Consider the following 12,033-nt stretch of genomic DNA (forward strand, 5'->3'; position numbering starts at 1 on the left):
TGCTTCTTTAGTTTGCTTTGGCAAGCATTTCAAGTCGCTTCGCTCTATCATGTGAGGCATTACAAGTTCATGACAAAGGTCCTTCAAGAATATGCGTCTCCTGTCCTTCCTCTGTGCATGAAATTCATGATGAGTTTCTGTATAAATAATGAATGAATTTAGGGCTGCTACATCAAGCATATTTGAAAATAGTACTACAGGCCATCGTTTTGTTTGCCTCTTACACAAATATTCTCCCACCATCTCATCCATTTTATCTACACCTCCTTTTGTTGTATTGTAATGCAGGATGATTTCTGGTTTCAATTTTTTGTCATTGCTGTCAACACTGCAATCGTGATGCATGGTACTGACTAAAATTACAGATTTCTCCTTCGCCTTGTAAGATACCAAAGTCGCTTTGTTATTGAATCCAAAGACACTCTCATAAATTGCTCGCTGACGACTGTGTTGAGTGCTGCTGGAATTTCTCGTCTGTTTTGCTTTATAGTACCAACAAGTGTAATAGCTTTTGCAAGCAGAAAATTGCCTAGTTCAACATTGGTGAAATAATTGTCCATGGTAATGTTTCTACCTGAATTGAATATTGGAACAGCAAGAGTTTTGACTATTTCAGACCCCAGATCCCAGATCCCACTATTTCAGACCCCAGACAGCTCATTACTGTGTTCCGAAGGACCTGAGGTGATCATGGCCTTATCACTCCCTCCAAAAATCACATGACATCCTCACATGTTATCCACACCCTGGCCCCTTCACCAGCATTACTGAGTACAAATAAAGTCACTTGAGACACAAACACTACTGAGAACATGATAAACATCATCATCTGCCCTGTTGAGGGCAGAGCAAAGTACTGCAGGCGCCGGGAGAGGACTGGGTGACAGGTTCCCTTTAAATTGTATGTAAAGTAATGTGGTCCTTTTTAATGTGTTCTGCTCAGTAAAGCATTACAACTTTATCTTAATAATAGGATATGAGTAAAGTTGCAAAATGTAGTATTCTTGAACTTCACTTTGGGTTGCATGAGATTTTCCAATTAGTGAAAAAAAATATGTATACCGTATATGTCCCTTTTGGTCCTGCGCTTAACAAGAATGAGAGCTTCTTGTGTCCACCAGTCATCAATGCACTGTCTGAAGTGGGCTGGCTGAGTGCTCTTTTAATTAACTAGATTAATTAATAAACCAACTGTATCGGCCAGTGCATAGACAAAGAAAAGCTGACATAGCTATTGACATGAGACCGTCACCCAGCCCCCTTGACACACAGTACTAGTCACCTGTCCACACAGGAAATGCTCTTGTCTGTTGGGCACATGGCTGAGAGTGGAGCTGCCTAACCCAAGACAGGAGGGGAAGGGGATATGCAAACTGGGAACCTGTAATAAAGCACATTAGTAAGTTGTATACCTTCTGGTGCTGGTGTACCAGGAACTGCTATAGAGAAATATCTTAGTATGAAAGCACTTGTTGACATGTCCTTCAGTCTGTAGGAGTGGATAAGCTCCTGCTGTCAATCAGGATGAGAGGGGTGGTAAAAGATCATTGCTTAATGCATCGTCTCCCCAGTCCCTGGACATGGTAAAAATAATGAACAGCACTTGTTGCTGTCCACATTGATTCTTGATTTGAAAAATATATTGCTATAACATGTCTAGTAGACAAAATGTTTCTTTCAGTTGTATAAAACTTTGAGACAGAATAATTAGGTTGATATCCATCTATAACGATATTTCCAAGCACCTAAGCACACAATGCTTAGAGGTAGATATTTCTGCTCCCATTTGCAGTGTCATACCTGCGGTGGTTGCATTGGCAAGCATTGGCAAGCTGCTAGTTTTCTGGGATAGACTCATACACTGACTTCAGTGGTTGTGATTTAATGATGGAGACAAGTTTCCTTAGTAAACCAAATTTAGAGTACTGGAATGCTTATCTTATATCCAGACCCTGAACATAAAAGGCATTTTATACCAGCAATTGTTCATTTAATGAGCAATTGCAGAGTACAGGACGGCTAAGGGATTGAGCTACACGCACCATTATTGCAAGAAGTATTTCGAAATACCAGAAATAGGACGTAAGCTCTGATCAGGGAGAGTGTGAGCACAATTACCTTCTTTTCAAATCCTTCTGTGACACTGCGGGAGGAAAAAGGACTTTGAAACTTGAAAGGAAAGAGCTTGCTTTCAACCTCAAAAGCTAGGAGGAAAGGGCTCTGAAATTTGCTCAGTATTCCCAATTCACCATTAGCCTGTTTCTTCCTTTAGCCTCAAGGCATTCTCCGCTTTTTGAAAAGATGTTAAGAAATTCAGTCACAATAGAGAGCCTAGTTTTGAACATGTTTCACTCGGTCCATTGAGGTCTGGTCTTCAGCCTTTGTGTGGGGTGAATTGAGCTGAGCAGCTCTCTGGCTGGGGAGAGGTGAATGAGCAGTCTCTGTGCAGTCGCAAATTTGGCAAAGAATAGATTCCCCTACCTCTGTATGATAATATGCATTCCTATACAGACCCTCTACCGGCAGGGTATGCATGCAACGCGAGCTAAGGTAATGTCAAAATGTTGCTTCATTGCAACAATTGTCAAGTTTGCCTTGTAGTTGAAGTTGCTGTTGACCCTTCATCAAAATGTTGCTGTTGACCTCTTACAGAATAATGCAATAAAAAGGACACAAAGCCATTATTGAGTTAACATAAGCCAAAATAATAAACCTTGCTCTAGCCAAGCCATTAAAACTGAAGGGCACTAGTTTGATTTAACGATAGCCGACTGACCCAAAAAATAAGGTAGAATTGTTGAAGAGGGAGAGTTCACTAGCGGGAACTCCCCAAGAATACTAATGAGCTTGTTAAATTTAGCATGGTACCAATCTCTTAATTCATCTAATGGGGCAGAGGGAGAAAGAGGGGTAGAGCCTGAGAAAGCACTGCATATCTGCACAAGTAGGACATGTCTTTGAAAGAATTAACCCGTACAGAGAGCCACGCTGATTTTCCCTGTGATTGTGAGTATTCTCTAGGCTTTACAAGTTTCCAACTGTTGTAATAATAATATTAGGAGCCACAGGTATTGACATTAACCAGTAGAATGCCTATGTTATATACATTAATAATAATAATATTATTATTATTATGTGTTTATTACACCTTTACTATAACTGTAATGTTAGCTAATTGGTATTGCTTTGATGCTGCTTTAAGGAAATTTAAGGGTGTGCCAAGGATCAGTAAAGTTTTATGTATGAAGATTATTATTAGTAACTTTTGACTTAACTTTATGTGTAGTTTATTATGCTTGTTTTAGTTGTTTTTATGTTTTAAAAGTTTGCAAAACACTTGAAAAATTCAAAAATTCAGGTAAATTAAATTAAGAAAAGTGATAATTTCTTTCTGAAATTTGGTTTGAGAAAGAAGCGAGAAAACCTAATTCATCATATACTGTGCTTCTGAGAGTTTCACAATGTATTCATTCCAAAAAGCACGTGTGTGCAAATGTGAGTAGGAAAGTAGGAAATATGCTGAAGGAAAAAAAAGGAATGTCTTTCTTGAACTGTGAGGCATTCATCTGGGAAGAACATTTTAGCTGATCGGATGTTGCCTTTGCCTCTAAATCTGTCTGCTGAAAAACCTGGACAAGCAGTAACAGTTGTCTTGTGTTTGGCTGTCGAAATCTTTTGGCACTTACTGCTGGAGAAGTGGGCTGTTTGCTTACATTTTTGCAATAGACTCCCACTTGTTACCATGGCGGACAGTATGTTTCTGTCAATAATTTGGCTTGGCGCAGCCTGTCTACACATCCTCTTAAAAATCTTATTGAACAATTCAGTTCAGCAGAACAAGATTAGGCAGCTTTCGTCTTTGGCCAGCTGAAGTGCCTGCTATACTTACAGCCTGCAGAATTATTGCTGGGGAAGTTTCTTCTCACTGCTACCACAGAGAGAAAAAAAGGCTTGCAAATCCCTCAGCTATTTGTATTCTGGAGTGCGTGCACTGTCAAGTTTCTATCTTCCTCTTTCAAAGGCAACTGTGTGATGTGGGGCACGAGGTAAACTCTTAACATAATGTTTGCCTGATGGAATTCCATGTCAGCTTGAAGAAGTCTGCAAGAACAGGGAAGCTAAGCAAATCCTCCTCAACATTACTAGGTGGTTATCAAGACTGCATCATCTGGATATTATATGACTAGACAGTAAAAGACATTCCTTTGTCTTCTTTTTTTCCAGTTGGTTTGGGAAATTGTTGGAATTATTTTGTGTTTTTTTCTTTAAAGTTTGTGGAGTTTAGTGATGGCTCATGAAGTACCTGTGATTAATTGGTGAACATTTAACAAATTGCAGTAATTATGTTAAATATTACATTTTGCTAAAGCTTAGAATAAATTAATATATCTATTCATTTTTTTTATCTACCATTTATGTATTTTCTAGAGTGATGAACAATCTTGCCTGGCAAGTTATGTGCCAGAAAAATGGTGCACGTTATGGATTGCACATTTGCCCCAGACGATCCATGCTGTTAATATCGCAGTGGTTTTACAAGCAGGCTTTTCATTATATGTTATAATTATTAGATATCGTAATCTTTAAGTTATCTGCTTCTTTGCCATACCAATAAAGTCTCTTATATCCTGAGGATTCTGCATGCATGCAGCTCATTCTGGCTGTGTTACACAGCTGCAATGTACCTCCAACAGCAGTGAACTGAGCTAGCTCCAATTGCTGTTGTTTTGTCTCTGAGCTTTTTAATTGAACAGTTGCATGTACTCCTACTGACCCCCTTATGACACGATTGTGGGATGCCATTGGGTTACCAGTAGACCATGATTTACACTGTATAATACAATATTGTGATATTGCAGTATACAGTACAAGCAATCAAAGGATGGCAGGTTCAAGTTCCCAAAGGGGACTAAAGAAATAAAGTAAAATATATATATCTATATAAAAAAAAGTAAATAAATAAAAAGAAGTATACCAGTTTGAAGCACCTCACTCCCCCCATAAAAATTAAAGAAATAAAAAAATTACATAATTGGTTTTATTGCATTTGTGAAAGTCTGGTAAACGCTGTAAAGAGTGATAAAAATCAAGCATTGTATCTACTCCAAATTATTATTAAAGCTGTCAGCTCCCAATTCAAAACCTTTACACATCTCCCTCAGTGAAAAAATGAAATGTTAAAAAAAAGTCTTGCAATATGGAAACAAACAAAAAATATATATTTTATTATGAATTTCTTAACCACTTACAAAAATCCTTTGTAAGTTTGAAATCACCATAATCATACAGACTTGGATAAAAATATTTCCAGGTCATTTTTAATACACAATGAGTATAGTAAAATCATAATTCAGACAAAAACTTGGAAATTGCACACTTTGCACCAATTTTGTTCCCACTTTTCAGTGTTTTAAATGGTAAAATAAACGGTAACATTCAAAACTACATCTCATCGTCCAAAAAAACAAGCCTTCAAACAGCTATGTCGAAGGAAACGTTCTGGCTCTTGGAAGAATAGGAGGAAAAAATGAATGATCAAAGATTAAAAAAAAAATGCCCCGGAAGAAGGGGGTTAATCAGATTGCATGGTAATGAACAAATTGCAAAGTAATTGAAAACAATGGATTATACGTGCACAAAATTGGCCATTTTGGAACATGCCAAAGACTCTAAATATAATTAGATTGATTTCACCGTGTTGCCTAAAGTTGTTGGTCCCTGAAAGAAGGGACTGATGTCACAATTGAGCTCACATGGACCTGTAGTTCTGCAAACAGCTACATAGCCCTTTTCAGGGTTGTATTGTCTTGCAGAGTGGCTACAAGGAGCCATAGCGCTAAGTATTGATGGAGGCCAGTTGAACCCCTACCAATTAGGAAGTGATGGCAAATTCTAAAGCTACGCTCAACCTCTAATTCATTCAGAAAACCCAGACCATGTTTTTCTCACTTGACATCAGTGTGCAATCCATATACAATTATGCAATCTGTTTTTTTTTTACAGCAGCTATTAATAATTTATAAGACCATTTATAGTTTACAGAATTGCAATTTATCCGTCAAAATCAGATGCTATAAAGTTCTCCATATGGCATCCAATTTATTTTGCACACCCATAGACTTGGATTTGTTAGCCTCATCCAATTTTACGGAGGAAACTACAGTGGTTTGCAAAAGTATTCACCCCTCTTGACATTTTTTCCTGTTTTGCCACCTCAGTTTTTATTTAGGCTTTGCATCAGTTCATGTAAAGAACATGCCTACAACTGTGAACATTTTTTTGTGTGAAGCAAACAACAAATAAAACAAAATAACTGAAAATTTCAGTGTGCATAACTATTCACTTCCCATAAAAGTCAGTATCTTGTAGAGCCTCCTTTTGCAGCAATTACAGCTCAAAGTCGCTTTGGATTAGTCTCTATGAGCTTTCCACATTTTGGCACTGGGATTTTTCCAATTCCTCAAGGTAAAACTGCTCCAGCTCCTTCAAGTTAGATGGCTTCCTCTGATGAACAGCAATCTCCCAGTATGACCACAGATTCTCAATTGTATTAAGGTCTGGACTTTAACTATGCCAATCCAAAACATTTACACGAGTGCTTTAACAGTATGCTTTGGGTGAACCTCTGTCCTAGTCTCAAATCACTGACAGACTGAAACAGGTTTTTTTCAAGCATATCTCTGTATTTTGCACCATCCATCTTCCCCTCGACTCGGACCATTTTCGTTGTCCCTGCTGCCAAAAAACATCCCCACAGCATGATGCTGCCACCGCTATGTTTCACAGTGGGCAAGTTGTTTTCTTGGGGTGATGATCTGAGTTGGTTTGGTGCCAGACATAGTGTTTAGCTTGGTGGGCAAAAAAGTTTAATTTTTGTCTCATCTGACCACAACAACTTCTACTCTACATTTGGGGAGTCTCCCACATGTCTTTTGGCAAACTCCAAACTAGCCGTGCATAGTTTTGTGTAAGTAAAGACTTTGTTCTGCCTACTCTTCCATAAAAGGCTACCTCTATGGAGTGTACAGCTTATTGTGGTTGTATGGACAGATACTCCATCCTCTGCTTGGAAACTCCGTAGCTCCGTTAGGATTACCTTTGGTCTCTGTGCTGCCTCTTTGATTAATGCCCTCCTTGCCTGGGCAGAGAGTTTGGTGGGCATCCCACTTTTGGCAGGTTTGTTGTACCATGTTCTTTCCATTTGATGATAATGGATTTGTTGATGCTTCGAGGGATGATTAGATTGGGATATTTGTTATAACCCAACCCTGTCTGGTACATATCAACAACTTTGTCCTTGACTTTTGTTTGGAAAACTCTTTGCTCTGCATGGTGTTGTTTGATTAGTGGTGACTCTTGTTTAATAGTGTTGCAGCCTTTCTGGCCTTTCATAAAAGATGAATATATACTGACAGACCATGTGACACTTAGACTGCACACAGGTGGACCTCCTTTCACTTAGCATGAGACTTGTGAAGGTAATTGCTTGCTCCAGAAATTTTTGGCAGCTTCATCGCAAAGGGGGTAAATACATATGCACATGCAAATTTTTAGTGATTTGATCTCATAAATTTAATTTATGCCTATATTTTTCTCACTTAATTTCACAAACTTAGACTATTTAGTTCTGATGCATCACACACAAATGGGATTACAATAATATTTAAACACAAGTTATAAGGTAATAAAATATTTTAAAAGCCAAGGAGAGTGAATACTTTTACCAGCCATTGTGCTACATACTGCGAGCAGATTCTGTCAGGGAAAAATATTGCATATCTGCACTGCCCCATTGTACAGTGGGTACGGAAAGTATTCAGACCCCTTTAAATTTTTCACTCTGTTTTATTGCAGCCATTTGGTAAATTCAAAAAAGTTCATTTTTTTCTCATTAATGTACACTGCAGCCCATCTTGACTGAAAAAAAACAAAAATGTAGAAATTTTTGTTAATTTTAAAAAAAGGAAAAACTGAAATATCACATGGTCATAAGTATACAGACCCTTTGCTCAGTATTGAGTAGAAGCACCTTTAGAGCTAGTACAGCCATGAGTCTTCTTGGGAATGATGCAACAAGTTTTTCACACTAGGATTTGGGGATTCTCTGCCATTCTTCCTTGAAGATCCCCTCCAGTTCCGTCAGGTTGGATGGTGAACATTGGTGGACAGCCATTTTTAGGTCTCTCCAGAGATTTTTAATTGAGTTTAGGTCAGGGCTCTATCTGGGCCAGTTAAGAATGTCACAGAGTTGTTCTGAAGCCACTCCTTTGTTAATTTAGCTGTGTGCTTAGGGACATTGTCTTGTTGGAAGGTGAACCTTCGGCCAAGTCTCAGGTCCAGAGCACTCTGGAAGAGGTTTTGATCCATGATATCTTGGTACTTGGCCACATTCATGTTTCCTTCAATTGCAACCAGTCATCCTGTCCCTGCATCTGAAAAACACCCCCATAGCATGATGCTGCCACCACCATATTTCACTGTTGGGATTATATTGGGCAGGTGATGAGCAGTGCCTGGTTTTCTCCACACATACCGCTTAGAATTATCACCAAAAAGTTCTATCTTCGTCTCATCAGACCAGAGAATCTTATTTCTCATAGTCTGGGAGTGCTTCATGTGTTTTTTTTAGCAAACTATGTGGGCTTTCATATGTCTTGCACTGAGGAGAGGCTTCCGTCGGGCCACTCTTCCATAAAGGCCCGACTGGTGGAGGGCTGCATTGGTAGTTGACTTTGTGGTACTTTCTCCCATCTCCCTACTGCATCTGTGGAGCTCAGCCACAGTGATCTTGGGGTTCTTCTTTACCTCTCTCACTAAGGCTCTTCTCCCACGATTGCTCAGTTTGGCTGGATGGCTAGGTCTAGGAAGACTTCTGGCGGTCCCAAACTTCTTCCATTTAAGGATTATGGAGGCCACTGTTAACTTAGGAACTTTGAGTACTGCAGAAATTCTTTTATAACCTTGGCCAGATGTGTGCCTTGCCACCATTCTGTCTCTGAGCTCATTGGCCAGTTCCTTTGACCTCATGATTCTCATTTGATCTGACTTGCACTGTGAGCTGTGAGGTATTATATAGACAGGTGTGTGCCTTTACAAATCATGTCCTATCAGTTTAATTTAACACAGCTGCGCTCCATTGAATGAGTAGAACCATCTCAAGGAGGATCACAATGAAATGGACAGCATGTGACTTAATAGGAGTGTCTGAGCAAAGGGTCTGAATACATATGACCATGTGATAGTTCTGTTTTTCTGTTTAATAAATTTGCAAACATTTCTACATTTTTGTTTTTTTTCAGTCAAGATGGGGTGCAGAGTGTACATTAATGAGAAAAGAAATGAACTTTTTTCAATTTACCAAATGGCTGCACAAAGAGTGAAAAATTTAATGAGGTCTGAATACTTTCCATACCCACTGTAAAACATTGGTCTGAGTGCTGCCTGTGTGTTGTTCGTTTTTTCATGGACAGCACTCAGACCGAAAGTACGGTCATGTGAACCTGCTCTAACAGATTCACTCAAGATTTTTATTTAGCTGTTTTGGTTTTGTAGTTTTGAGACCATTTCTGGATAAAAGGTTTTGCCAAATATTTTATTCTATTGAAAGCAATCAGCTCTTAGCTTGAGGCTTCCTCCTAGTTACTGAGCCTTATTGGGCCCCATTCTTCAATACTGTGTAGCAGTAAAAGTGTTGCCACAGCAGCCAATCGATCCTTCACTTTCCTTTTTCCGTAACTGTTTTAAAAACAAAAGCTGAACTCAGATTGGTTGCTTTGGACAATAAAGACAGTTTTACTATTAATGAATGAACCACATGGAGTTCCATCTTGACAACAACTGATACAAGTGCCAGAGAACAGAGTAGTGCCATCATCAGGAAACATTTATCTTCTTCTCCTTTGCCTGGTACACTGACGTTTACCAAATCACTTATGATGCAGGTCACATAACAATTTTACATAAAATTTAAAAGCATTAAACTTTATGTATACAATTTATTGACGGTGCAATAGTGCTAGGTTACAGTATATCTGGTATCACAGAGGGTTCGCCAGTTGTGGACTTAAGGTACCGTCACACTCAGCAACGCTGCGGCGATATAGACAACGAGCCGACCTAAACTAGATCGCTGGAGCGTCGCTGTTTAGGTCGCTGTAGAGACGTCAAACACAGCAACTCCAGAACGATGCAGGAGCGATCCAGTGACGTAACGGCGACTCACTTCTCTTTCTCGCTGGTTGTTAGCTCCAAGTCAAACAGCCGGAGTGTACCGACTGGCTAGAAGGAGACGCTGCGACGCCCCCTATGCTCATTGCTGGCGTTGTTGCTTTTGATGTCAAACATGACGATACACGCCAATCTGGCGACGAAATAAAGTTCTGGACTTCTAGCTTCGACCAGCGATGGCACAGCGGGATCCAGATCGCTGCTGCGTGTCAAACACAACGAGATCGCTATCCTGGACGCTGCAACGTCACGGATTGTTGTCGTTTTCTTTGCAAAGTTGCTGAGTGTGACGGTACCTTTAGTGCAGTTTACAATTAAAAAACAAAATGTTTTACTGTTCCTGCAAATCTGAGACTTTTTTCCTTGCAGATTTGAAGCAGGTTCATATCTGCATTATGTCAATGTGGGATCCTATAATTCTCCACATTTATAGTCAAATTGTAGGGTTAGCCTGATCCAAGACTAATGTTTGATATAATTTGGCAAATCAATGATAGCAAATAAAAGGGAAGTTTTTGGAGTATGCATGGGATATCGCATTTCATAAAAACGACTATAAACTTTTTAAAGTGTTGTAATGCATAGACACAAAGTTTAAACTGCCATCAAAAAGGTTCAGTCTCCAAAAATCTGTCTATATTTCATCCTCATTAACTGTGAACTGTTGCTCACGTAATCTAATTTTTCATCATATACACATCTCCTTAAACATTACCAAGTTAATCCTGGCCATTTTGGGGGGATAATAAAATGATTTCACTATTTGAAAACATGTGTTAGCATTGTAAGTCTTATTTAAGAGAAGTTTAGCGCAGCCAAATACATCAAGATAATTGCTAAAATGAGTCCAAGTATAGCTGTTAATTTCAGAAGAAACCTGGATTTCATTTCCATGATTTCAGCCACAATTAAGGGATGTTATTTGTGATGTTATGATAAAACAGAACAGGACTTAATTACATCTTTCAATCAATGCGCTCAACATGAATTAATCACAGTTTATTGAATCATGGTTTTTAGCAAAAACAGCCTTGAAAGAGGTTAAGGCTGTAGGATATAAAAAGCAGAACCACCACAATCATCAAATAAAAACGTCTCCACTATATGTTAGGAAATGTGGAAAGCATTTTCACACAAGACCTAGAGCTTTTCTACTCCAGTGTCCCTATAATAACACTTCCTGCCCAGAACAGCAATGTCATACATGAACCATCTCTATCAATGCTCATAGGGTAACTAGCTTAAATAACAGTAAGTATTCAAGCTCCTCTTAAGGTAGGATAAATCTGCCAATATCGACAGGATTGGCTTAAATTGATTGTATGTATGTATATAACTGAAATGTTAGGGCAGAGGAGAATCCGGCATGATGAATTTCAAGCTGGTCTTTCTTCCTTGATGGAGAGAAGCCACTGCCAGAGGAGTATGGCGGCAGCTTTCTCATAAAGGACACAGGAGTGCTGCCTGGCCAAGAGTTCCTCTGTATGGTGCAGTCAAGAAAGAAACCTGTCGGCCGCATGATTGTTTGCTCAACACCTAACTAATGTGTATGACGGCCTTTAGAGTGTAGTTTGAACACAAAATCTATTGAGGCAGATAGAAATATGGAATCGTGTTTATGAAGGTTCTGTGCCTATACTACAGACACATGCAGGACTTCAGAGTTGCACCAAGAACGACTTATTTAGTCTTGATTCATTTGTAGCCAGAAGGAGTAAGAAAACACAGAAAATATCTCATGTCCATTGATAAATCTGCAGCATGCTGCATATTACAGTCCTTTTGTAACACTACAGTGTCACTGCA

The 12,033-nt window shown here is 39.0% G+C and overlaps 1 protein-coding gene across 5 annotated transcripts in view; it reads left to right on the plus strand.

The window, feature by feature from the left end:
* The window catches only part of GLI3 (GLI family zinc finger 3), a 338,369-nt gene that overhangs the window by 95,679 nt on the left and 230,657 nt on the right, over positions 1–12,033 (plus strand). The window contains exon 1 of one of the 5 annotated variants that reach the window (XM_077269184.1): positions 2,903–3,006. The exons of the other annotated variants lie outside the window; for them this stretch is intronic. The gene's annotated coding sequence lies outside the window, so the exon portion shown is untranslated. Of the gene's footprint in view, positions 1–2,902; positions 3,007–12,033 lie in introns of those variants that run through there. 5 annotated transcript variants of the gene reach the window in all.

This window comes from Ranitomeya variabilis, chromosome 6 (assembly GCF_051348905.1).
Source record: "Ranitomeya variabilis isolate aRanVar5 chromosome 6, aRanVar5.hap1, whole genome shotgun sequence".
Taxonomy (NCBI): domain Eukaryota; kingdom Metazoa; phylum Chordata; class Amphibia; order Anura; family Dendrobatidae; genus Ranitomeya; species Ranitomeya variabilis.